This window comes from Mustela lutreola, chromosome 7, assembly GCF_030435805.1.
Source record: "Mustela lutreola isolate mMusLut2 chromosome 7, mMusLut2.pri, whole genome shotgun sequence".
NCBI classification, from domain to species: Eukaryota; Metazoa; Chordata; class Mammalia; order Carnivora; family Mustelidae; genus Mustela; species Mustela lutreola.
The window spans coordinates 118,294,455-118,321,713 of NC_081296.1; the positions used below are offsets into that span (position 1 = coordinate 118,294,455).

The 27,259-nt window shown below is 33.4% G+C and overlaps 1 protein-coding gene across 4 annotated transcripts in view; it reads left to right on the top strand.

The window, feature by feature from the left end:
* The window catches only part of FUT8 (fucosyltransferase 8), a 295,282-nt gene that overhangs the window by 116,551 nt on the left and 151,472 nt on the right, over positions 1 to 27,259 (top strand). Inside the window, exon 1 of one of the 4 annotated variants that reach the window (XM_059182356.1) lies at positions 13,788 to 13,808. The exons of the other annotated variants lie outside the window; for them this stretch is intronic. The gene's annotated coding sequence lies outside the window, so the exon portion shown is untranslated. Of the gene's footprint in view, positions 1 to 13,787; positions 13,809 to 27,259 lie in introns of those variants that run through there. 4 annotated transcript variants of the gene reach the window in all.

Here is a 27,259-nt window from a genome sequence, read left to right on the forward strand (position 1 = left end):
GTTTCTTCTTCTCTTCCTTCTTTTCCTCCTCTCCTCCTCCTTGGATTTCTCTTCCTCTTTTTTTTTTTTTTTAAGGACTCAGTTTTGTTTTGCCTATTGTCCAAAGTCAGATGCATAGTTTATTCACTTTTCTAGTAGTTTACATTTGGAAGTTAATTCTGGATCCTATTGCTCCCTTGTGGTAAAAATAGAGACCTCTTAATACTTTTAAAATGAGGAATGATATTCTTCGCAAGTGATATGTCCTTCCCATTTCAAATTGTGTTCAAATACCATTATGTGTAAAAATTCACTTTTAAATATTGCTTAAATTAAATTGCTTTTAGTAACAACATTTCTGTTATCATTCCACATATCGCTATAAATAAAAGCTGCTTTGGCTGCTTTTCATCTAATAAGAGTTCCCAGTCAGGTGATGCATTAAATTAAAGTTGGTGTAACGCTAATGATTTATAATAGCTGATTCTTTTTGGTACTTTATGCCTCACTGAGGATCACTGGCTCTTTTATGATACTTTCTTCTTTCTTTCTTTCTAAACAGGAATCAGTATAACTTTAAAAATCTTAATATAATTCTTACTTAGTATAATAACTTCTTAAAAAAAGATTGTATTTATTTATGAGAGAGAGCAAGCACATGAGTGGGAGGGAGGGGAATAGAGAGAGGGAAAAGCCAAAGGCAGATGCTTCACCAACTGAGCCACCTAGACAACCCAGTATAGTAACTTTTTACTAACAAAAATATGTTTTATGTTTCATCCCTTGAGGAGCCAGTGAAGTATAGTATAAATTTAGTACTGTTCAATTCTTTAAAATTCCTTTTAAAATTAGTTTAAAAGCATTGGTAGTCGGAAGTAGAGTATAAACATGAACTGGTATGAACTTAACTGAGAATGTCTCATTTAGTCTGGAATTAGGAAAAAAGGATGTGTTTGATGAAGAATGATATACTGAGCCTGATTTTTTTTTAATAGGGTATGAGGTGTTCATGAAAGTGAGTGACTCTTATAGTTGATTCGATTGGTAACATGAGCTTCATTCATCACTATTGCTTACAGTGTTTCAGATACTGTCCTAGGTGCAAGAGACTCCTTCTAATAGTCACTATGTATCTGTGCTGTTGTTGGAAGAGAGACTTAAAATTCTTAGGGGAGTGTTTGAAAATGAACCAGTAGTAGCATTGTGATTTGTATGTTGTGTGTTCAGGCTTAACATAGGCTTATTTATTTATTTATTTATTTATTTGAAGGGGGGGGGAGATTTTCATTTTATTTATTTTTTAGAGAGGGCGAACACAGGTAATTTTGACTCTGGTATTGGAATTGTACATTTTGGGGTGCCTGGGTGGCTCAGTTGGTTAAGCTGCAGCCTTTGGCTCAGATCATGATCGCAGGGTCCTGGGATTGAGCTGCACATCAGCCTCCCTGCTCAACGGAGAGCCTGCTTCTTCTTTTCCCTCTGCCTGCTGCTCTGCCTACTTATGCTCTCTATCTCTGTATCAAATAAATAAAAACCTAAAAAAAAAAAAAAAAGAATTGTACCTTGTTAATCTTAGGAAAAAATATTAAGGAAATTTATAACAATAATTTACTTTTCTCTCAAAGGATGAGAGTTAGGGTTGTAATTATAGGTAAAAGAACTATAAATTTTTTACTTCTGACAGATGGCAACAAAGTATCTGATTCTGTTACTTTTTATTATTTCTTAAAATATTTTTCCTGATGTCTTTAAAATTACTACTTCTAGATATATCCATTGAGTGTGGTGTAGCAAAAAACTGTTTACTCTTTAATTTTTTGACAGCAGTTGTAAAAGCAGACATCTATTTATTCAAGATCTTTTAGATACTATTGATTTCTAATGTATGACAGTCTAATGTATGACTAATGTATGACAGTCACTATATACATTTGCCAAAGCTGCTTTGAGTTTATCTGTTACTAGAAAAGGTGGGTCTACCTGCCGTGGTGTCTCGGCAATATGGATGCACTGCATTTCATCCTCCTCAATTGCTTATCACTGAAATTTATGGGTTATGTTTGTTATTTTGATAGTGTTATTTTCTTGTAATTCTGCCCTTGAAGAGTAATAATCCCTTGGTCAGTCATACCATATTGCTTTGATTCATTTGGAGTCAAGACAGTAGATCTAGCTCTTAGGTGAGTTGCTTAACCCTCTGCTGGCTTATTTTATGATTCTAGTATAGGAGTTAATTGAGTTGACTCTCGAGTGTTTGTGAGGATTTGCATCCTGGCTCTGCTACTATTTTTTTTTTTTTTTTTAAAGGACAGAGATAGCAAGCATGTACATTCATATGTGCACAGGTGGGGGCGGGTGCAGAGAGCTAGAATCCCAAGCAAACTCCACTCTGGGGGTTGGAGGGGGCCAATCACAGGGGTCATGACCTGAGCTGAAATCAAGAGTTGGATGCTTAACTGACTGGACCACTCAGGTGTGCCATGGCTCTGCTACTTATAAGCTATGTGACTTTGGGCAAGTTACTAACTTTTCTGCCTTTTCATCTGTAAATTAGGGATAATAATAGTACTTATCTATAAAATACTTTGAGTAAGCCTGGCACATACTAAACACTCAATAAACATTTGCTATTTTTATTTTCTATAAAATGAGGACAAAAATAACATAATAGGGTTATTATGAGGTCTGAATGAATAAATAGATCACTTTGCACAGGGACCTACTACATGTTCAGTAAATGAGGTACTATAATGGGATTGATGATAATTGTGATCATGCAGCAGATGTGTCTATGGAATAAGATCCCAGATTTGTAACAAAAGAGACCACACTGGAGCTCCATTGATTTGCTAATTGGTCAAGACACACAGAGTGAGTTGCAGCATTCTATTAGGCCACTTTACAAAACAAATCAACTTTTCTTTCCCAGCTGGTGCACAAGATGTGATAGATGAAAAATCCTATCCAATAAGACTTCTGAATTACAATCTTATTGTACCTGTTGTAGTATCAGTACAGTTTAGGATTGGCCATACTCCACAGATAGCCAAGGAAGTAAGAGTATATATTGGGGAAAGCTTTTACATTAGCTGTATTGATTAAAGATATGATATAAAATTTCTCCCACTATCAAGGGTTACCTAGAAGCTGTGAAAAATGAATAGGAACTTGTAATGCAGGCTGCTAGTATTCTACCCAACCTTAAATCTGTTTTTCTGTTCTACGTTAATAGAATCCTCATCTTTTTTTTTTTTTTAAGGTAGGTACATTGAGGGGTGCCTAGGTGGCTAAGGTGTTAAGCATCTGCCTTCAGCTCAGGTGATGATCCCAGGGTCCTGGGATCAGACCCCATGTCGGGCTCCCTGCTTAGTGGGAAAGACTGCTTCTCCCTCTCCCACTCCCCATGCTTGTGTTCCCTCTCTCATTGTCTCTCTCTCTCCGTCAAATAAATAAATAAAATCTTAAGAAAAAGAAAAAGGTAGGTACATTGACACCTTGAAGAAAAGACTCTATTTTGTAGATAAGTGACAGGCAATAAAGATAAAAGCAGAAGTATGTGTGTGTGTGCTTGTAAAGATCAGTGACTCTGCTGGAATAGATCCCATTTGGCCATTCAGTTTCTCCTTTTTTACCTTAATTGAAGACATGGTAACCAGAGCTTTACCAAACAATTTGAACTATGAGGTGATCTTGACGATGGAAGCCACTTATGGAGAATGGTGAAAGAGAAAGTTAGAAACTTGGGGCCCTGAGAGTCCCTGAGGATACTATGCAACCACCATCTCTACATGGCCTTTCTCTAGATGACTTCTACAAAAGAAGGGAAAAAAAACCTCAGTCTTTTTTAAGCCAAGCTGCTCTTGTGAGGGGATCTTCTGTAATGTGCAGAACCATGTCCTTATATGGAGGGGAAGCAGTATAAATAAGCACCACTGAGATTTAATGGTTTGTGTGAGAGGAGTGAAGATATAAGGAGAATTGGAGGCTAATGCTCGATGACTAAGGGAGTGTGGGTCTACTTTGATCATACCGGTGAAATGTTATTAGATTAATAGGAAACAGGAAACATTTTATGGGAAAATATTTAATAATTCAGTGGCATTGATAGTTTATCAAATCACATTTTGATAGATATGGGGGATGGTAAGAAAAACTGGTAAAATTGATAGGTGGGCCATAAGTCATTCTTGTCTTTAGAGTATTAGCAGTTTTTTTTTCTTTCTTTCTTTTTTTTTTTTTTTTTTGACTTTTAATTTTTTATTGCATTTTGCTAATGATTCGTAGTTTGGAGCACCTTTTCAGGTTCCTGTTTTATAGTTTTTTACCTTTGTTTTTTGTGGATCTATTCATTTCTTTCCATATATCTCTGTCCATTTAATTTTTTTAAAGTTTACTAAGTATTAATTATAGTACATACTTTACTCATGTCACTTTTTGTCAGCTTATTTCCTTTTATCTTTATTTTTAGATTTTCCTAGGCAGTACATAGAACTCAGGTGGTGTGGAAAATACTACATACCTTCAAATCTCTAGCTGTCCATTCAATGGGATAGAATATCTTCTTCAATAATAATTCCCTTGGTGGTGGCAATATAATATTCCATTGTATTATCATTAGGCTTTTTAAAAAATTTTTATTTATTTGACAGAGAGATACAGCAAGAGAGGGAACACAAGCAGGGGGAGTGGGAGAGGGAGAAGCAGGCTTTCCCCTGAGCAGGGAGCACTGACATGGTACTTGATCCTAGGACCCCTGGGATCATTACTTGCTGAAGGCAGACACCCAGTAACTGGGCCACCCAGGTGTCCTGTGTTATCATTAGTTTTTTAGGTCATTAGTACATGTTTGCTAATTTGATATATGTAATATTTCTAATTTGATGTGTTTTAACGTATCTTTAATGCTAATGAGCTTATCATCCATCCATTTATATTTTAATCATTTGTATCAATAGTGTAATGTAATCTTAAGCACATAGAGCTTAACGACTTGGTTTTGAATACTGTATCTTCTAGTTACTAACTTTGTGATTTTAAATATGTTTCCATATCTGATTGACAGCATGGTGTTGTGAAAAGGGCATTAAATTTAGAGACAGAAGACCTATATTCTGACTTTATCGTATATTAGCTTTGTAAATGTTTTGAGCAAATTACTTAATACCTGTGGGCTGCAGTTCCTCATCTGTAAAAGGGTAGTAAATCATAGTTAATATTTTGGGGGGGATAAATTGAAAGCACAAGTTATATAGCATTATAGGAATATATAACAATAAAACAGTTTGTCTTTAATTTTAAAAAATTATGGTTTTTGAGGTTTTTTTGTCTTTTTTTCTTATACTTAGTTATCTTATAACTGGAAGTTTGTATTTTTTGACTACCTACACTCAGTGTGCCCACCTCACACGCCCTTGCCTCTCTGGTAACCACCGATTTGTTCTGCATATCATCTATGAGTTTGAGTTTTTTTAATTTCCACATTTAAGTGAGATCATACAGTACTTGTCTTTCTCTGTGTGACTTAAATTTCACTTAAGATAATGCCCCCCAAGGTCCATCTATGTTTTCACAAATATTCTAATTAATATATATTTTAAGTATATTAAATATATTTTAAAATCTTTGAATACGTGGACTTGTACGGTTCAAACTAATGTTGTTTAAGAGTCAACTGTATACCACATTTTCTTTATCCCTTCATCTGTCGATAGCACTTAGGTTGTTTATCTGTCTTGGCTATTGTAAATAATATTGCAATGAAAGTGGGGGTGCAGATATATTTTCAAGATGGTGATTTTGTTTCCTCTGGATAAATACCCAGAAGTTGAGTTGCTGATCATATGGTACTTCTATTTTGAATTTTTTGAAAAAAAAAACTTCATACTGTTTTCCATAGTAGTTTCATCCAGTTACCATCCCACCAGCAGGAGACAAGGTTCTCTTTTCTGTATGATCTCACCAGCACTTGTTGTCTTGTCTTTTTCATAAGAGCCATTCTACCAGGTGAGGTGATACCTCATTGTGGTTTTATTTGCATTTTGCTAATGATTCGTAGTGTGGAGCACCTTTTCAGGTTCCTGTTGGCCATTTGTATATCATCTTTGGCAAAATTTATTCAGATCCTCTGTCCGTTTTTTTAAATACATTGTTTGGCTTGTTTCTATTGACTTGCATGAGTTCTTTATATTTTGGATATTAATCCCTTATCTGATATATATCTTATGAATATTTTATCCCATTCCATAGGTTTTCTTTTCATTTTGTTGATGGTTTCCTTTGCTATACAGAAGCTTTTTTAGTTTGATGTAGTCCCATTTGTTTATTTTTATTCTTGTTGCCTTTGCTTTGGTGTCAAATCCAAAAAAATAATTTCTAAGACTGATGTAAAGGAAGTTATACAATCTTTTGGTTCAGAGTCTATGGGAATAAAGAAAGGCTAACCCATGGACATTTATTTACTAATAAATAATCACAGCTTTCATTTATCAAGCCCATACTACATACTAGTCACCATGACTAGCACTTTACCAAATATCTCAGTTCAAGACTACGATAAATATTCATAAAAAATAAAAAATTAAAAAAAAATCAAAAAATAAACTAGCAAAGTAAATAAGGGTTAATAGTCTGAATCAAAATATTAAAATAACAGCCTTAATAGTTATAGCCAATATGTTCTAGCTCTAATTGGTTTTAAATGAATGTTATTAACTAATTTACAAAGGGGTTAAATACTATGGTTGCAGTCACAGCTAGAAAGTAGATGAAATGGGCAAACACAGTTGACTATAAACCTTCCTCTCTATTAAATTTCTAATGATTATATTGCTAAATGTTACCAAGTGCATATCTTTGTATAGATTTTTTTTTAAAGATTTATTTATTTATTTGACAGAGGGATCACAAGTGGGCAGACAGGCAGGCAGAGAGAGAGAGAGGAGGAAGCAGACTCCTCGCCAAGCAGAGAGTCCAATGTGGGACTCGATCCCAGGACCCTGAGATCATGACCCGAGCTGAAGGCAGAGGCTTATTAACCCACTGAGCCACCCAGGTGCCCCTGTATTGATTTTTTTTTAGTAATTGCTTTAAGTATTATCTGAAAGATACATAACTTACCAAAGTGTACTCAAGTTGATATTTTACCAGTTTGAATGAAATATAGAAACTTTGCCTCTCTGAAGTACCATTACTCTCTCTCACTTACAATATAATTGTCTTTTTTTTTTTTTTAAAGATTTTATTTATTTGACAGAGAGAGATCACAAGTAGGCAGAGAGGCAGGCAGAGAGAGAGGAGGAAGCAGGCTCCCTGCCGAGCAGAGAGCCCAATGCGGGAGCCAATCCCAGCACCCTGAGATCATGACCCGAGCCGAAGGCAGCGGCTCAACCCACTGAGCCACCCAGGCACCCCTAATTGTCTTAAATTTCCTCTACATGTGCTTAAAATCATAACAGACATTATCAAAACACAATGTAGAAAGTCAAGAAAAGAAAGGAAACTTTTATATTTACCCATTCTTTTGCTATTTCTGTTGTTCTTTTTACCTTCTGGGATATATGAGGCAAAAAGAAAACTCCAAACTCACTGCTATGTTATTGCTTTAGTCCCTAGATTATTAACAGCTCTGCCTTTTCTGTCTTTCACAGTCTTCTTGTACTTGTTTTATATAGAGTGTCCAGGGTTTTTAACTGTTCTTAGCTGGAGTGATAGAAGTCTGTCTTTACCATCTTGGAATGGAACCAAAAGTCACTTCACTATACTTTAAATGTAAAAAAAAAAAAAATGAAGTCAAGTGGAATTGTTTTATCTAGTTTTCCTAACAGTGTGCTGTTTGGGAGGAAAAGTTTGAGGTCTTTCAATCTCTGAATTGAATTATACTTGAAATAATCAAGTGACGTAGTTGCTTTAGGTGGAAGGAGATTTTCTAGCGTCCCTTGTAATTCTTAAAGTCAACAAGCTATTCTTAACAGTAACCAAAAATAGCTATCATTGGTTTTGGTTCTGCCACTTACTGTCTTTACAACCTTGGAAAAGTTATTTAATCTTAATGTGCCTTAATTTCCTCCATTGTGAAATAGGGATAATAGTACTTACATCAGGAGGTTGTTGAGAAGATTAAATAGTATTATAATTGTGAAGTGTTGAGAAAAGTACCTTGCACTCAGGAAGCACTATATAGATATAGCTGTTATCAGGAAGCACTATATAGATATAGCTGTTATCATCATTACACTTTAGAATGATGGGCCCCCTATGATAGCAATTATTACATTCATTTCAAAGATAAAAATTTCAGGCTCAATCTGCCGTCAGCTCAGGTCATGATCAGGGAGTCCTGGGATTGAGCCCCACATCAGGCTCCCTGCTCAGTGGAGAGTCTGCTTTTCCCTCTGCCCATCACCCTGCTTGTGCTTTCTCTCAAATAAATAAATTCTTTAAAAAAAAAAAAATCAGGCTCAGAGAAAGTAAGATGCCATGTTTAATTCCTTGCTGGCCCAATTCTGTATTGGTATGGACAGGATTTAGACCCAGTTCTGTCTGACCTCAGAGCTTAGGGTTTCCAAGGCATCATACTACATACCTATCAACATTAAATCCTTCTGCATCCTGCATTCAATAAATATAATAATATTATATTGTGTGTATTTGTCTTCATTAAACTGAGCAATAGTATCTCACCAGTGGTTGTCCCATAACTTATTTAAACTTCTCTTTTTAGGATATATAAATTTTCTCTCTGCCACCTATCTGGCTCACATATTAGTGAATTAGTAGCCAATAATATCATCATCATATTCTCCATACATGCAGTAGCAAAGATTAGCCTCTAAAGGGCTTTTATTCCTCTGATATGAAGATTAAAATGTGTGTTTATTTTTTAAATATATCCCACTAGAGTTTTCTGTAACGTAAAATGTTCATTACACTTTTGAATCTCTCGTTCTTTAGAAAATTTAAATCTGTTTGAATCTGAACTTTTAATCTGTTTTTTTTATAAAGAGTTCTCTAGAAAGATTGTGAATCTCTCTTCATCATCTGTATGACTTAGAATTTTTCAATACACGTCTGCCCTTCTTAGCTATTAAATGTAATTTTTTAAAGTTTTTAACTTTAATTCTAGTACATTAAGATACAATGTTATGATTAGTTTCAGGTGTACAGTATAGTGAGTCAACAGTTCTATAGCACTGTATATATTCATCATTACTCAGTCCTCCATCATGAGAAGTGTACACTTAATCCCCTTTACCTGTTTTACCGATTCCCCTCCAACCAACTCCCCCTCTGATATGCTCTATTTTTTAAAGTTACTACTTTTTTTTCAACAAGAACATTTTCTACCTGCAGTGTATTTCAGAGTACATGGTTCTAAAAGACACACATACACATATATATACATAGAAGACATTCCATCCAAGAAAAATAAAATACATATTTTCTTCAAATACACACAGAAGACTCTCCTGGTTAAATCACATAAAAAGATGCATAACATGGGGACCTGGGTGGCTCAGTGCGTTAAGCCTCTGCCTTCAGGTCAGGTCATGATCTCAGGGTTCTGGGATCGAGTCCCACATCGGACTCTCTGCTCTGCAGGGAGCCTGCTTCCTCCCCTCTCTCTTTCTCTCTGCTTGCCTCTCTGCCCACTAAGAAAAAAAAAAAAAAAAAAAGAGACATTAAAAAAAAAAAGATACATAACAAATACTACAAATATAAGAAGACTGGAATCATACCAAATAGATTTTCCCACCACAATGATACAAAACTAAAGATCAACAACAAAATAAAGCTGGAAAATCTATAATAGAAATATTAAATATTTCTACAAGCAGTAGGCCAAATAAGAAATCAAACAGCAAATATATATTTCAAACAAAAGAAGAAGAAAACACTATTCCAAAACCTATGGGCTGCAGCACAAGCAGATATTAGAGTGAAATTTATGCTATAAATGCTCGTATTAAGAAAGTTCAAATAAATATTATACCACAAGGAACCAGGAAAAGAAGAAACTTATCTATAATTTAGAGGAAGGAAATAACAAAGAAAAATCAGAAATAAATAAAATAGAGACCAGAATAAAAAAATAACGTAACAGTGAAAGGACTAATCATTTAAGAAAAAGAAAAAAAACAAACACAAAATTGACAATGTTTCAAGTACATTAAGAAAAAACAAAGAGGAGATTGAAAAACCAACATGAGAAATGGAAAAAAAATACAACAAGTAACCACAGAAATACATAGTGTGATAACAGATTATTATCAACAATAATATACTAACAAATCAGATAACTTAGGGGGGAAAAAAAACAAATAATTTCTAAAAATGCATGATACCACAATCTAATCATCAGTCTTGAATCCAAGAAATGGGAAAATTTGGAAATTTCAGACCGTAATAAGAATGAAAGTTGAATTAGGAATCACAAAATTCCAGCACATGGTTTCACATTGGTGAATTTTACCAAACATTTAAAGATACAATGATGATCTTTATCAAAATCTTATAAATAAGGGAATATAGGGAACACATTCAGAATCATTCCATGAGGCCGGTACTACCCTGATATCAAAGCAGGATAAAAATAATATAAGAACATAAAAGTCTAGTTTTGCTACTCTACTACTCTAGTATTGCTACTCCAACTTTTTTTTGACATCCATTTGTGTGATAAATGTTTCTCCACCATCTTGCTTTCAATCTGCAGGTGTCTTAAGGTCTAAAATGGGTCTCTTGTAGGCAGCATATAGATGGGTCTTGTTTGTTTGTTTGTTTGTTTGTTTTTATCCATTCTGACACTCTTAAGTCTTTTGATTGGAGCATTTAGTCCATTTACATTCAAAGTAATTATAATTTTTTTGAAGATATTTATTCAGAGAGTGTGAGTGGGGGAAGGGGTAAGGCATAAGAGAGAATCTCAAGTAGATTCAGCTGTAAGCATAGAGCCCAACATGGGGCTTGATCTCACAACCCTGAAATCATGACCTAAGCCGCAATCAAGAGTTGGATGCTTAACTGACTGAACCACCCAGGTGCCCCCAAAGTAATTATTCATAGATGTGTATATATTGCCGTTTTGTTATTTGTTGTTATTTTTGGAGATTTTCTCTGATCCTTTGTTGTCTTTGTATTTTTAGTCTCTCCTATACACTCAGAGTCCACTTTATTTCTTGTAGAGGTGGTTTAGTGGTCATGAACTCCTTTATTTATTGTTTGTGTGGCAAACTCTTGTCCTCTCCTATTCTGAATGATAACCTTGCTGGATAGAGTATTCTTGGCTACAGATTTTTCCTATTCAGCACTTTGAATATATCCTGCCAGTTCTTTCTGGCTTGTTAGGATTCTAATGAAAAGTCTCCAGTTAGCCTTATGGGTTTTCCTTTGTATGTTATGAATTTCTCTCTTGCTGCTGATTTTTTTCTTTGTCACTATATTTTGCAAGTTTAATTACAATATGTTTTGGTGTTGGCCTGCTTTTGTTGATTTTGATGGAAATTCTCTGTGCCTTCCGGATCTGTATGTCTGTTTCCTTCCCCAGATCAGGGAAGTTTTCTGCTATTTCTTGAAATGTATTTTCAGTCCCCTTCTCTCTCTCTCCTTTTGGGACTCCTATAATACAAATGTTACTGCGTTTGATGTAGTTACTGAGTCCTCTATTTTCATGTTACATAATTCTCTTGTTCAACTTCATTATTTTCCGTTATTTGGTCTTCTGGACTCTGCAGCTTTATCATGAATTGGCTTGAATGGAAGTCTTTGGTTTGAAATTATTTTTGGATATATTGCTTTCTGAGCATCTAGTTTTGACATTTCCTGTATATAAAAAGAAATGAATAAACATATGAAAATAATTTTGAATCTTAGTTTTAATTCTTCTGAGGCTTGATTTTAATTTTATTTTGCCTAGGATTTTAACTATAGGTATTAAATAAATATATGTACACGGGTAATATTCATGCATTTAGTTTTTATTTCAATAAATACTAATAAAGGGCATGCTCTGTTTTAGGCATTGTATTCTAAGTCCTTGTTCTACTAGTGTATACCTTTTAGTATTGGAAATAAATAAGCCAGTGAGTTGTGATAGTGAATAATAGAGGATGGTGAATGCTTTTTTAAAAAGATAAGGTGTTGTAGCATTCTTGTAGGGTATTGTAGGCATTCTTCTTTCTTGCTTTTAGGGTCCCAGTTTTGTTCTGGAACCTACCCTTAGGGATAAATCCTGATTAGTCAAAGCTATAATGGTAATCCCATCCCACTTTTCAGTGACTGATTTTGTGAGGCACAGGTGAGTCAGTCTTGGATAATAAAATGTGCAAATCTTCTAGGGGAGACGTCTGTCAGTAGTTTCCTCTTCCTTAAGATGAGATGAACTAAAGGAGATTACCAACTGTTCCTTGGTAATATATGTACCATAATTACATGTAGCTGGGATTGAGGCAGCCAACTTGTTCATCAAGAATGCTAGCCTTAGCCTTTCAGAAGGATGAAAATAGATTTTTGGAGTGATTAAATAATAACTTTTTGTCTACTGAGAAATTAAAATTTCCTTATTTTTAAAGTTATTTTGAGTTAGATTTTCTCTAACTTGTATCCTAACATGTCATAATTGATAGATATAGTTTATCAGGGCCTGTCTCTGAAAAGAAGCGACATTTATTTAAGTAGAGATATGAATTATAATGGTGAGCCAAAAGAATTATAGTACAGGTGGAAGGAACAGGAAGAATGAAGGTGCCATCATAGGTAAGAACTTAACAGAAGGCTAGTATACCTACTTTCTAATGACCAAGGGAAAAATAGTAGTAACTAATGCAAATCACTATTACATATATATTATTTTATGTAACCTTTACAATTATGTGAGGAGATACTGTTATTACAATTTTATAGTTGGGTAAACTGCCCATATATTTATAGCCAGTCATTAATTTGAAATGGTTGCTGTTTCTACTCTATCATACTGCCAATCAAGTATGTATTATGTAATACTGGATAATCATATAAAATAGTAAGGGTATACATTTTATTTGAATTTTTTAGTATTACTACTTTTTGGCAGTTTTAATCTATTCAGGCCAGAGGTACAGATGCCAAGGCCAGATTTTTTGACCCATTTGAATAGTACAAATTAATTGCATCAGTAAACACAGCCTGGTGTGTTATCTTGAATTACGGTGAGGGAGATACTCCTGATAGAAACCTCATAAATGTGATTGTTTGCAGTTCATAATGAGGAAGATTAATTTCTAAGATATTGGCTGGTTTGAGTGAATTTAAATAGAGTATTTTGTGCTTATGTATTCAGGATGCCTAGCATTTTAAATTCATATGTGTGTATACTGTGACCTTACCAATAAGCAGTGTGAAAGTATGATAGATAAGTCTGTCAGTAATGAATGAAAATTAAATTTATAGACTTGGTAGGGGCTATTTGAAAATTTCCTTTTCTGACTTCTATCCTCCCTTTTCGCCTCCACTGGCTTCTTATCTCCCCTTCTACTTTCTTCCTCTCTTCCTTTATTCTACATTTCAGTTTTCATTCAATAAATACTAATAAAGGGCTTACTCTGTTTTAGGCACTGTGTTCTAAGTCCTTGTTCTACTGGTGCATACCTTTTAGTATTGGAAATAAATAAGCCAGTGAGTTGTGATAACGAATGATAGAGGATGGTGAGTGCTTTAAAAAAAAAATTACATTTTTTAAAAATTTCAACTAGCATTAAAGGGCCATTTTAATTTATGATACTCTTCTTACTTGTTTTTTTCCACTTTCTTAGATTAATAAACACAAAACTTCCCTTTTTCCATATGGAGGCTGGACAGTAAGTAGTAGTTTAAATAAATGATATATAATAGTACTTAATTTAAAAATGAATTTAGATCAAATGGGAAGATATTTAAAGTCTTGGGTACATGTTAATCTAGAATTGGATTCTATATGTACAGGGCTTTTAAAATATTTGTACTTCTCTCTTTTTTTTTTCCCTCCAAGATTTTATTTGTTTATTTGAGAGAGAGTACACAAGAGAGTGAGAGAGAGCATGAGTGGGGTTGGGGGGGTAGAGGCAGAAGGAGAGGGAGAAGCAAAATTCCCATTGAGCAGGGAGCCTGACTTGGGGCTCAATCCCAACTTGAACTGAAGGAAGACACTTAGCCAACTGAGCAACTCAGTGCTCTCTCACCCAAATTTTTGTACATTATAATTGATAACTAGCTTTCTCTAAAAGTTTTATTTATGTTTCTCTTTATCAACCTGGTACCTTTAAAATGTAATAGTTACACTTACCTTCTACATTATAGTAATCACTAATTAAATTTGTTGAATAGATTATTTTCTTTTCTGTTGAAATTTTCCATTTCATTTCATTACAGTGAATTACTTCAAGAAGTAGTCTGTAATAGTGATTTGGTTTTCCCTCTTTCCAGTGAAGAAAATAAATTCTTCTAAAGATAACTCTCTGAACTATATATTTTATAATAATAATAACTAGTGTGTAATTTAGGGACTCATCATTTGAGTATTTGTGATTATTTATTTTGTTTGGAGGAGGTTAGGCTACTAAGAAGACTGAACACAGTTTATGATTTATTAATTATATTACTAGTTATTTGAGTTGATTCTTAACTATTTTGAAATGATACAAAATACAATTTTTGCATTAACATTTGGATTGAAGTTTATTATATCTAAAGAATAATTACCTTTGGAATTTTTTCATAAAACAATGTGCAGTGATTTGGTGAAAAAACTCATTGAAACTCAAGATGCAAACACATAATTTAGTCATTTAATGAATTAGCAGCACTCAATTATTGACATTCTCAATTACATTAAAAAATGGAGATAGTTTTAAACTTTCTCTTAAAATGTTTTTCAACTGTATTGAAGCATAATTTATATCAATAAAATGTACCCCTAATGAGTGTACAGTTAGATGATTTTTCTCAAATACATACCTTCATGTAGCTGTCATTCCTCTTTTTAGTCAATCCCTGGCCCTTTGTAGTAATTACTTTGGTCTAGAATTTCATATCAATGTGTATGTTTTTTATCCCTGGTGTCATTAGCCTGGCATGTTATTGAGATTGATCTATATTGTATATATTAGTAGTTTGTTCCTTTTTACTTTTGAATAATGTCCTATTATATGAATAAGTCACAATTTGTTTATCCATTCATGTGTTGGTAGATACTTGGGTTTTTTCAAAATTTTGGCTCTTATAAATAAAGCAGCTGTGGATGTTCTTGTACAAGTCCGTGTATGAACATATGTTTTCATTTCCCTTATAAATACTTAAGAGTGGAATCGTTGAGTTATATGGCAAATATATATTTAGCTTTTATGAGACTGTCAAACTTTTTTCCCCTTTTTTCTTTTCTAGAAAAATTTATGAAAAATTACTGTTATGTCTTCTATAAATATGTTTGGTAGAATTTACACATAAAGCCATATGAGCCTGGAGTTTTCTTTTGGCAAGATTTATAAATACAGATTCAACATCTTTAATGTTTATGAGCCTATAGCCTATAGCTATAAATGCTATAGCTATTTAGATTGTCTGTTTCTTTTTGATTGAGCTTTGGTTATTTCTTTTAAAAAATTTGCCAGTTTCAGGTCTGGCTTTGTATTTGTTGACAATATTCCCTGATCATCTTTTTGTAGCATCTATAGTGATTCTCCCTCTTTCCTTCCTAATTTGGCAATTTGTGTCTTATTTTCCCCCATTGATTAGGTCAGCTGAAATCTCAATTTTATAGGTCTATTCTAGGGGGTTGTTTTTGGTTTTATTGTGTTTATTTCTATTGCTTATCTGTTTTATATTTCATTGGTATTTTGCCTATTTTGAATTTTTACCTATTTCACCAAACTTTCAAATGCTGTCATACCTCTTGAAGGATAATGTAGGAACTCTAAAGTAATATCTTTCCTTTTTCTGCCTGTCATCTTTTATTACTGTCATATGTTTCATAACATTGTTACATGTCCCATAATACCTTGTCATTACTTTAGTTTTAAAGATTAAAATTTATTTTAGAAGACATTAAAATGAGGTTTCATTTATATTTACCATATATTTAATATGTCTGTTTGAATCCATTGTTTATATTCACATTTCCATCTATAATCAGCCTGATAAGCATCCTTTTACATGTGTCTTTGGTGGTATCTGCTGCCAACAAGTTCTTTCAGCTTTTGTTTTCTGAAAATGTATTTGTTTTGCCTTTATCTTAAAAAAAAATAACTTTTTATTTTGCAGTGACTTTAGAATTGCAGAAAATTTGCAAAGAAAGTATGGAGAATTTCCATATACACTATTCCAGGTTTCCCATCTTACATAGCCATGGTTATTTGTCAAAACAAATAAATTAACAGTGGCACAATATTATTAACTAAACTACAGATCATATTAGATTTCACCAGTTTTTCCATAGCGTCCCTTTCTCTTCTGAGATCTAATCCAGGATATCATGTTGCATATAGTCATTATGTCTTCTTGGTCTTCTCAGATCTTTGATAGTTTCTTATTTGTTTCATGTTTTTTAATGATCTTGTTAGTTTTGAAGAGTACATCCCGATCAGTTTGGGTTTGTCTAGTATCTTTCTCATTATTAGAATGGAGTTAGGGGTTTGCAGATGAATATCATAAAGATGATATACCCTTCTTCAGTACCTTTTTGAATTGTTCCATCATTGTAAAAATTTCCCCTGCAGCCTCTTTCTAATCCACCTTTCCTTGCATCTTTAAGCCTTGGCTACCAATGATCCCTTTTTCTTTTTTTTTTTTTAAGATTTTATTTATTTATTTGACAGACAGAGATCACATATAGGCAGAGAGGCAGTCAGAGAGAAGGAAGCAGGCCCCCCCGCTGAACAGAGAGCCCCATGCGGGGCTTGATCCCAGGACCCTAGGACCCTAGGCAGAGGCTTTAACCCACCAAGCCACCCAGGTGCCCCCACTGATCCCTTTTTCATCCTAGTTTTCCATCTTTCATTATGTTAAATAAATGAATCACATGATATTCAGCTTTTGATTCTGGCTTCTTTCACTTAGCAAAATATATTAAAGATTCATCCATTTTGATGAATCAGTGGGTCAATAGCTCATACCTTTTTTTTTTTTTAAGTGATTTTATTTATTTATTTGACAAAGAGGGAGAGAAATCACAAGTAGGCAGAGAGGCAGGAGAGAGAGAGAGAGGGGAAGCAGGTTGCCTGCTGAGCAGAGAGCCTAATATGGGGCTCGATCCCAGGACCCTGGGATCATGACCTGAGCCAAAGGCAGATGCTTAACCCACTGAGCCATCCAGGTGCCCCTAGCTCATTCATTTTTACTGCTGAGCAATATTCCATTGTTTTTGACATATCAGAGTTAAATTAAAGGCCATCTCAATTTATTCCCCCTATTTTTGCCTATTATATGTAAAACTGCTATAAACATGTAAGTATCAGTTTTATTGAGAACATAAGCTTTCACTTCTCTTGGGTTGATACCTAGGAGTGGCAGTACTGGGTAAATGTAGTTTTAACTTTGAATCCTAAAACTAAAACTTATTTAAGAAAACATAGGAGAAAATGTGACCATGGATTTGGGATTTGTATTTTAGCCATAACACCAAAACTGCAATTATGGAAAAAAAGAATAAATCACATTTCATCAAAAAATTTAAAATCTTCTTAGGTGCAAGACACTGTTAAGAGAATGAAAAGAAAGGTAAGTCACAGATTGGGAGAAAATATTTGAAAAATAACTTATCTGATAAAATATTTGTATTTAGATAGGGAAAGAATTCTTAAATCTCAACAATAAACAAATACTCTATTATAAAAATGGCAAAAGATCACAATAGACACTTCACCAAAGATGATATATGGATGGCAAATAAGTACAAGAAAAGATAATCACTTGCTTAATATCAGTTTGTTATTAGGGAAATTGAATGCATATTGAAACTACATCAAGATACCACTCTATAGCTATTTTAATTGCTTTAAAAAATTAGCAATATCGAGTCCTGGAGAGATTGTGGAGTAACAAGAATTCACATTCATTGCCGGTGATAACTCAGGATGAGCAGCCATTTTGGAGTATAGTGTCACATTTTTTTATTTTAAATAAACATACATTTTCCTTAGGACACAACAGTCCCACTTCTAGGTATTTACCCAAGTTAAGTGAAAACTTAAGTTCACAGAAAACTGCTTTTTTTAAAAAAAATATTTTTACTGGATAGCAAAGTGTAGTTTGGTCCTTTTTTTTTTTTTTTTTTTAAATTTCAGCAACTTTAAAAGATGTTGTTTCATTATCCACTAGCTTGTACTTTTTCTAAGAAGCCCCCTGAAATTATTTTTACCATATATGTACTTTTTCCATGACTATTTTTCCCCTTTAAATTATGACTTTATTTGTATTTTAAAATACTTTGGAAATTCTGCATGTGCCTAAAACTAAGCATATTTTCAGTATACATTACTTTAAGTTTAATGTCAGATTTTGTTCTGAGAAGTCCTTTTTCAAGCTGAATGTCAAAATGGGGAAATGCCCATAGATTTTTCCCTGGCCCTGAAGCTAATGATGTAAATTGCTCTTGCTAATGATGTTGGATGACATTTATTTGAGTTTTTCACCTAAACAAATTTTTAGTTCATGATGATGGCTACTGTATGATGATACAGCTGTGGGGAAAGCTATAAAATACCATAATATCTAAAGATAAGTGCTATAAAATGGCTACTTTAAAATTTTCTTTTTTATCAAATCTCCTTCAGATTTTTTTCCTAGATAATTTTATCTTTGGTTAATTTTAAAAAATTATTATATACAATTAATGAATCACTGAATACTACATCAAAAACTAATGACATACTATATGTTGGCTAACCAAACATGCTAAAAATGAATAAATAAATAGATAAATAAATAAATAAATAAATAAAATTGATATGTAATGTATTAGTTTTAGGCATATAACATTATGATTTGATATTTGTGCATATTGTGAAATGACTACCACAATAAGTCTAGTTACCATTTGTCACTTTATGGGTTACAAATTTTCTTTTCCTTGTGTTGAGGATTTTTTTTATTGCTCTGTCCTCATGTTCATTGACCTTTTCCTCTATAGTATTTAATCTGTTCTTTAATCCTTTCCAGAAAATTTTTTAAACTTTCAGCCTTTTTTTTTTTTTTACTTATAGAAGTTGCACTTTTGTTGTAGCTTTTATTTGTTTTATTTCAGTACATTGATTTTTTAATCTAAATCTTAGTATATATTTTTTGTAATTGTTTTAGTTTCCTTGTCTACCTTCATCACCTCTGTCTTAGGGGTTTGTTTTAAATTGACTGATTTTCTTATTGGCTCTGAGTCACATTTTCCTCCTTTTTGACATCATGGTAAAAACAGTTTTGGGGGTAACAGTAATTCACAGTTTATTAAACCATATTTCTGTTGATGTGCAATTATTATTTTTTTCTACTTTGGAGCTATTGCATAAAGCGTTGTGATGAGTAGCTTTGTAAAATGCATTTTGTTCATATGTTAAAACACATCTTGGTATAAATTTCTGCTAGTGGAATTCTCATCAAAAGGGATGTTTTTACAGAAATACTTGATGTATAATGCCATATTTCCCTTTGCATAGTGTATAAGTGTATACATACTTATATTAAATGAGTGCTGAATTATTTTTGAGATTAGAAGACCATCTTCTTATGAACATCGTTCATAGCAGAACAAGTCTTTGTTCTGACTCGTAGTCAGTTAGTTCTGTAGAATATTGTTATATCCTCGTCTTTTGCCCTTAGCATTAAAGTGAAGCCACTTGAATGTGATTCTTGGAAACATCATTTCCACATAGTCAGATGCTAAAGGAAGTAGCTTTGGTCATTTTCTTGTTAGATATAAGAATTTGACAGTTATAAGTGGTACTGCATTTGTTGTTTTTCACAGAATGATTAATTGTGTTTTTGAAATCAGTTGATATAGTTTATATTGAATTTCTCACTGTATCACTCAGTATGTTAGTTTCTGCAAGAAGAGGCTTTTTTGAGGTTGTATCTGTGGAATTACTTCCCTTTGCAATTAGAATCCTCTAGAATATCACCTCTTGAGGGCAGAGATTCTCATTTGTCTTATTCACTGGTACAACTCCAGTGCCTAGGACAGAGTCTTTTATAGGATAGGAACTTACTAAGTATTTTTCGAATGAATGAGTGAGTGAATCATGGTGCTGTATAAAATTAGGTGAAGTACATGGTAAATTTGTTCCACATGTTGTCCATTACAAATGTTGATTAAAACCACACATATATTTTAAAATAAATAGAGCGTAATGTATAAATCGCTACACTAAGTGAAGTAGCTTATTTAGAAGGTAAACTACTCATGCCGTCTCTCAGATGTGCTCCCTTCTTTACTGCAGCTATGAAACTTTCCCCTGTCTTCTCAAGATACTAAATTCTCTCCTCTCAGAAATCCTAGAGTGGTGATCTATATCATATATCTTATGTATATCCTTTCTGTTTTGTATTTTGAATTATGATTTAATTTTTATCATGTTTTTGAATTTTTTATACTTATTTTTATTTTCTAAATATTATAAATTTCTATAATTATTTTCTATAGTTGTTTTCTATTTTCTATAATTTTCTAAATTTTATACTTATTTTTATTTTCTAAATTGTTGCTCTGGGGAAATGTTATACTTAATGAGATGATGGAAATGTTCTATATCTGCACCACTCATAATGGTAGCCATAGGCACAAGTGGCTATTGAACATTTGAAATGTGGCTACTGTGACTGAGAATAAATATTTAATGTTAATTCTAGTTTAAGTGGTTCCATGTGGCAAGTAACTATTGAAGCAGACAGCACAGCTCTAGGACTTATGATATACATTTTTAACTTATCAATCTAATGTGCAGTGAGAACTTTACTACAGTGTACTTCATTTAACTATTTCTTTTTAATAGTGCAGTTTTGCTAACACACAGTATTTTTCAGCATTTGTTTTTTCCTGGAAATGACTGTTTTTAAAAGATATTTTCGGGGCACCTGGGTGGTTCAGTGGGTTAATCCTCTGCCTTCGGCTCAGGTCATGATCCCAGGGTCCTGGGATGGAGTCCCACATCAGGCTCCCTGCTCAGCAGGAAACCTGCTTCCCCCTCTCTCTCTGCCTGCCTCTCTGTCAGCTTGTGACATCTCTCTCTCTCTCTCTCTGTGTCAAATAAATTAAAAAAAAAAAGATATTTTCACATTATAATTTGACACTATCCCCACTCCCTTCCCCTCTACTCAGTATTTTTAAAGCTGTTGCTTCATTGTCTTCTGGCTAACGTTGTTTCTGACAAGAGATGTGTTCTCATTCTCTGTTTATCTGTATGTAATTTTTCCCCCAGCTGCCTATAAGATTTTCTATCTTTGTTTTCAGCAGCTTTCCCTACATTTTAAATTTATCCTACTAGTAGTTCTCTGCATTTCTTGGATTTGTGGTTTATCATCCATTGATTGTAGAAAATATATTTTCTGCCTCATTTTCTCTCCTCTCTTTCTGGAACTCTTGTTATATATGTGTTAGATCATTTGATAATCAGTACTCCCACAGATTTTGAATTCCTTCTTTTTCTTTTTTTTTTTTTTTTTGCAGTCTTTTTTTTTTTTTTTCCTTTTCAAGCTTTATTTTGGAGAGTATCTAATGTCCTCTTGTCATGTTTGTTGATTAGTTTTAACTTTTGTCCAGTTTTCTGATAAGCCTGTTGGAGGTCCTCTGATATTTTATTTTTGTTAATTTGGCATTTTATCTGCTGAATCCTCCATCTGTTCATGTATGTTGTCCATACTTTAGACTTTTTAATATATTGGTTATAATTATTCTGAATTTTCTGTCTGATAGTTCTAACATCTAGTTCATTATGGGTCTGGTTCTGGTGTGCTTGCTTTATCTCTTAAAAATGGTTTGTTATTTCTTGTTTTTTTTTTTTTTTTTTTTTTTTTTTTTTTTTTTATGTGTCTCGTGATTTTTTATTGCATGCCAGACATTATAAGTACAGAGCTGTAAAGACTGAGGTCAATAGTATTTATGCCCAGAAATAGGTATTTTTCTTTTTGAGAAATTGTTTATGATCTGATTGTTTATATATGGATGGGGATGGAGTCATTCTAGTCAGTGATTTTCATTGTTGTTGTTGTTTTTGCAATTGTTACCTTCACTGAGTCAGAGACTTAAAATTCTTGGAGTAGTGGAATGCTGTTACCTCATTCTTAGCATGAGGTCCGGACTGCTAAGTTTGCTCAGTATTCTAGTCCATCCTTTGCCTTTACTAGGTCTTGGATGGCTGCCTCACAAGATAATCTCTTTCAGTGTTCTTTCTAATTTTTGATTAGTAGCTGGAGAGTGTGAAGTTTATTTTGTCTTTCTTTTTTTTTTTTTTTTTTTTAAGATTTTATTTATCAGAGAGAGAGAGGGGGAGAGAGCAAGCACAGGCAGACAGAATGGCAGGCAGAGGCAGAGGGAGAAGCAGGCTCCCTGCCGAGCAAGGAGCCCGATGTGGGACTCGATCCCAGGACGCTGGGATCATGACCTGAGCCGAAGGCAGCTGCTTAACCAACTGTGCCACCCAGGCGTCCCTATTTTGTCTTTCTTGAAAGAATATTGAATTTTGTTTTGCTAGGCATTTAATTTACTTTTAGATCACCTTGATCCTTTTGTAGCTTGTTTTTAAGTTTTGTTGTAGCTTTCCTTAGCTTCTTCTTAATTCTATGGCTAGAGTCATTAAACTCTGGCTTATGAGCTAAATATGGTCCATAGCTTGTTTTTGTATGGCTTTTGAGGTAAGAATGGATTTTACATTCTTAAAGGGCTGTAAAGAAACAAAAATAAAAGTGAAAAATATGTGATAAAGACTGTATGTATCTCACGTAGCTTATGATATTTATTATCCTGCTCCTTAGAGAAAAGTTTCTGATCCCTGCTCTAGGGCTTACTTAACCCTAACTTCTTTTTTAAAAAATTTATTTACTTTTTATTTTCTTTTTAAAAGTTATTAATATATAATGTATTATTTGTTTCAGGCATACAGGTCTGGGATTCATCAGTCTTACACAACACACACCTTCCCCAATGTCTGTCACCCAGGCACCCCATCCCCTCAGTGTCCTCCCCTCCAGCAACTCTGTTTGTTTCCTAAGATTAAGTCTCTTAAGGTTTGTCTCCCTCTCTGGTTTTGTCTTGTTTCATTTTTTTCCTCTTTTCTCCTTTAATCCTCTGCCTTGTTTCTTAAATTCTGCATATCAGAGAGATCATATGATAATTGTATTCCTCTGATTGACTTATTTATGTGTTAGCATAATACCTTCTACTTCCATCCATGTTGTTGCAAATGGCAAGATATCAATATTTGATGGCTACCTAATATTCCATTGTATTTATATGCCAACCCTAACTTCTAAGATGTTTTATTTCTTGGCTTTCTGCTGAATGCACCAGGTTTTCTATGTGGCATTTTCATTGTTTTTGGTTGGAACTCACAGGTTTTTCCCCTTTATACAATTCTGAGACATATTCACTTTTCAGTTACCAAGTATTTATTTTTTCTTGATTAATTTTTCTTTGCGAGCCTCATAAAGTCTTCTACATGCAGAGCTTAGTATCCTATATACATTTTTGGATCCTTTTCTCTAGGCAGCTCCCTCCTCTTCAATATATTGACTTGTAGATGTTCTTCTCCTTAAACGTCTTAACTTTAGTGTCTAACATCACTTCGGGAAGACAGCTTTGCTTTGCCTGGGTTCTCCACTTTTGTGTTGGTGTTCAGTAAATTTTAGGCAGAAAGCTGGAGTGATTATAGGATTTACCTTTGATTGTTAACCTTATCTCAAATGTCACAGTGTTGTCTAGCTATTGCCCAATCTTGAAAACAGATTTTCTAAATACTTAACATTTTTAGTGAGCACAAGTCTAGTACCAGTTACTCTTTCATGGTTAAAAGTAGAATGCTGGTTGGCAAACAATAAAAATGCCTTTAGTCTTCCAATATAGCGTTTAACTAATAATTACAATTTTATTTATTGAACTATTTATTTGTTCTAAATTGAGTTTAGTTTTTATAGTATTTGTAAGATGTGTGAGCAGGATATATAAGAAAATGTGATTGATTAAGTTCTGTCTGGCATCTTGAACGCCCACTCTGTGCCTTAGATTTTGTACAGCTTGCTGGAGACAGAAAGAATAACACATGAACTGATGACCAGGCACTCAGCGCCAGTAGGAAGTAGGCACATATACTATTTATCTATTGTTACGTAACAAATCACCCTAAGACTAAGTCATTTAAAAACAATTGTTATTTGTTGCTTAAGAATCTGGGCATGGCTTAGCTAGATCTTCTGGCTATGGTCTTTCAAAAGCCTGAAATCAAAATGTGGGCCAAGTTTCAGTCACATCAAGACTTGACTGGTGCAGATTCCATTTTCAAGCTTACTCACATGGTCGTCGGCAGATTCTGTTCCATTCCACATGGGCCTTTTCCTATGGCAGCTTCAGAGTAATGAGAGAATAAGCAAGATAGAAGTATCAGTCTTCTATAACCTTATCTCAGAAGTGAAATCATATCACTTTTGCTGTATTCTATTCAAGAAGAGAATCACTAGGTCCAACCCACACTCAGGAGGAGGAGATTACACAAGGCTGGAGCACAGGACACAGGGATTCTTGGCAGCCATTTTAGGAACTGCCTACAATAATACGTGGTATATAAATTATGTAAAATCTTATAAATGGGTCTATAAAATAACAGCATTAATATATGTAGTATAATAATAATTTGCTACTGGTATGCTAACTGCTTCCTATGGATTGTTTTATCTAAGCTTTTTCTAGTAGTCTATGGGAAAGGTAGTATGTATTATATCCATTTTACAGATAAAGAAATTGAACTTGAGTATGGTTACCTTGCTGTGATGTAGCAGAGCAAAGATTCTAGTCCAGGCTTTGCCTATTCTATATTTATATTTTAAATCTCCATATCTTATTAACATTAAAATACTATGACCTTTTATTGAGCACCTCTTACGTGCCAAGCAATATAAGTACATTATATATTAACACCATTTAAGCCTCACAGTAACTTTATTAAAGCTCTCAGTTTTACTGATTATATACTTTAGCTTTCAGATTCAAGAAATTACTTTGAAAAATTATATATATTTTATATTTCAGAGACATTAAGCAAATATAACCCAAAGATTCTCTGTAAATACAAAGAACAAAACCAAAAACCATTTAAATACCCACTACCCTAAAAAAAGTGGTATCACTAATTAAATTTGTGGAAGAAAGCCTGCCACATGTCAATCCATTTAATATTCTGCAATATATACATGCATGTATACGTATATACATATATATACATATATATGTATTCTGCTGATGAAAGGTGGTATGTGAATCTCAAACAGGAATGAGTTTATAAATTCTTAAAAAGAAAACAGCCCACTCCTAGAAGAAATCTCAGCAAACACTGCTGTATAAATTTTAGTTAGAAATTAGTTCATGTAGTTAATGTTGAAATATTTTTACTAATAAATTTGAAATATTTTCTCTAATAAATTTTTTCACAGGTAAATTGAGTGGTTTTCATATCAAGATCTGTACATACTTTCTTCAGTCATCCCATTGTCTTTGCAAAATGAATCTTTTAGATGAGGAAAATAAGACAAAGAGAAATTATTTTCTTATGGTTGAAGGGTACCATAAGTTGGTATTATGGTCTTTTAGACCAGTTTATTTTAATTATTTGAGAGTATATTGTAAGGTATGTGTTGACAATAGTAAATCCTAAAGCTTATGGATGACTTTATTTTTTAACCATTTCCTTATAGTAATAGTACTCTCTTACTTTCTGCATTCAGATTTGCTTTCTTAAGTGGGGCATAAAATGCAGTTGAAGCTGATGTACATGAATTATGTACATCATTATGTTCTCTTATTTATTTATTTATTCAAAAATGTTTCTAGTACCTACTAAGCACCAAGCACTACTCTAAATGTTGGGATACATCAGTGAACAAAATGGATAAAAGTCATAGAGTTTACATTTTGACAGGCATGGTTCAAATAATGGGCTGCTGCTGTTAATTAAGAAAATGACAAGGTTTTGCTCCTATAATAATTTTCAGTGTATTTTTACAACTCCCGTAATATGTAGTAATTTAATATTTTCGTTATTTCTGATGGTAGTTTATAACAATTTAAAGTATTTTGTATAACAACTTTATGTTTCTTTAGACTTTTGTTTCTGTTTGAGTTGAGTTATATTTTTGCTGGCTTTGAGTATTATAATTTTAATAAAATGTTGCAGTAAATTTTTTTTTATTTAAATGATTCTTTTTTAGAACGCTGTCTTTTCTTTTGTTTATCACAGTTATCTTTCTAAGTTAACTGTTACTATGAAGGCAAAGATTAAAAAATTTAAAATCTTGGGGCACCTGGGTGACTTAGTCATTTGAGCATCCAGCTCTTGGTTTCAGCTCCGATCATGATCTCAGGGTCCTGAGATCAAGCCCTGCATGAGTCTGTACTCAGCATGGAGTCTGCACTCAGCAGGGAGTCTGCACTCAGCAGGGAGTCTGCTTGGGATTTTCTCCCTTTCCCTTCTCCCACCCTCCACTCCCATGTGTGTGCACGCTCTCTCTCAAATAAATAAATAAAATCTTTCTTTAAAAATTTAATATCTTACTGGTATAGCTTAGAATTAACTAGACTATTTTATAGGGTTTTTTTTGCATATGTTATAACAGCAATTTACAATGTTATATATATTGTCACAGACGGTATTAACTTAAATGTTAATAGCTAAGCTTCTTTTGTTGAGTTACTGAATTAAGTCCACCCCTTAGGCCGTTAGACTGGATTTATGTATTTATGTATTTATTTATTTAATTTGCTTTTTTAACCAGGAAGCCCTGAATATCTGCTTTTCCCATATATGACATCTTATGACTGGTCTTTGACCCTGAAATGTTGAATAGTCCTTAATTCTTATGTTTTATTGAATAGAGGAGGTTACCTGAGATTAGAGGAACAGGGTTTTGGGCAAGGATTTTGAGAGGGACAAGAATGAGCAGTGGAGTCACTAACAAGAATGTTCTCAATAGGCTTAAGCATAGTTATTAAAACAACAGACAAAATGCCAAGTTTTCTTTTGGATTATTGCCTTTTTAGTTGGTTTTCAAACAATTCTCAGTGAATGCAATTCTTTTCATTGTGTGTTTT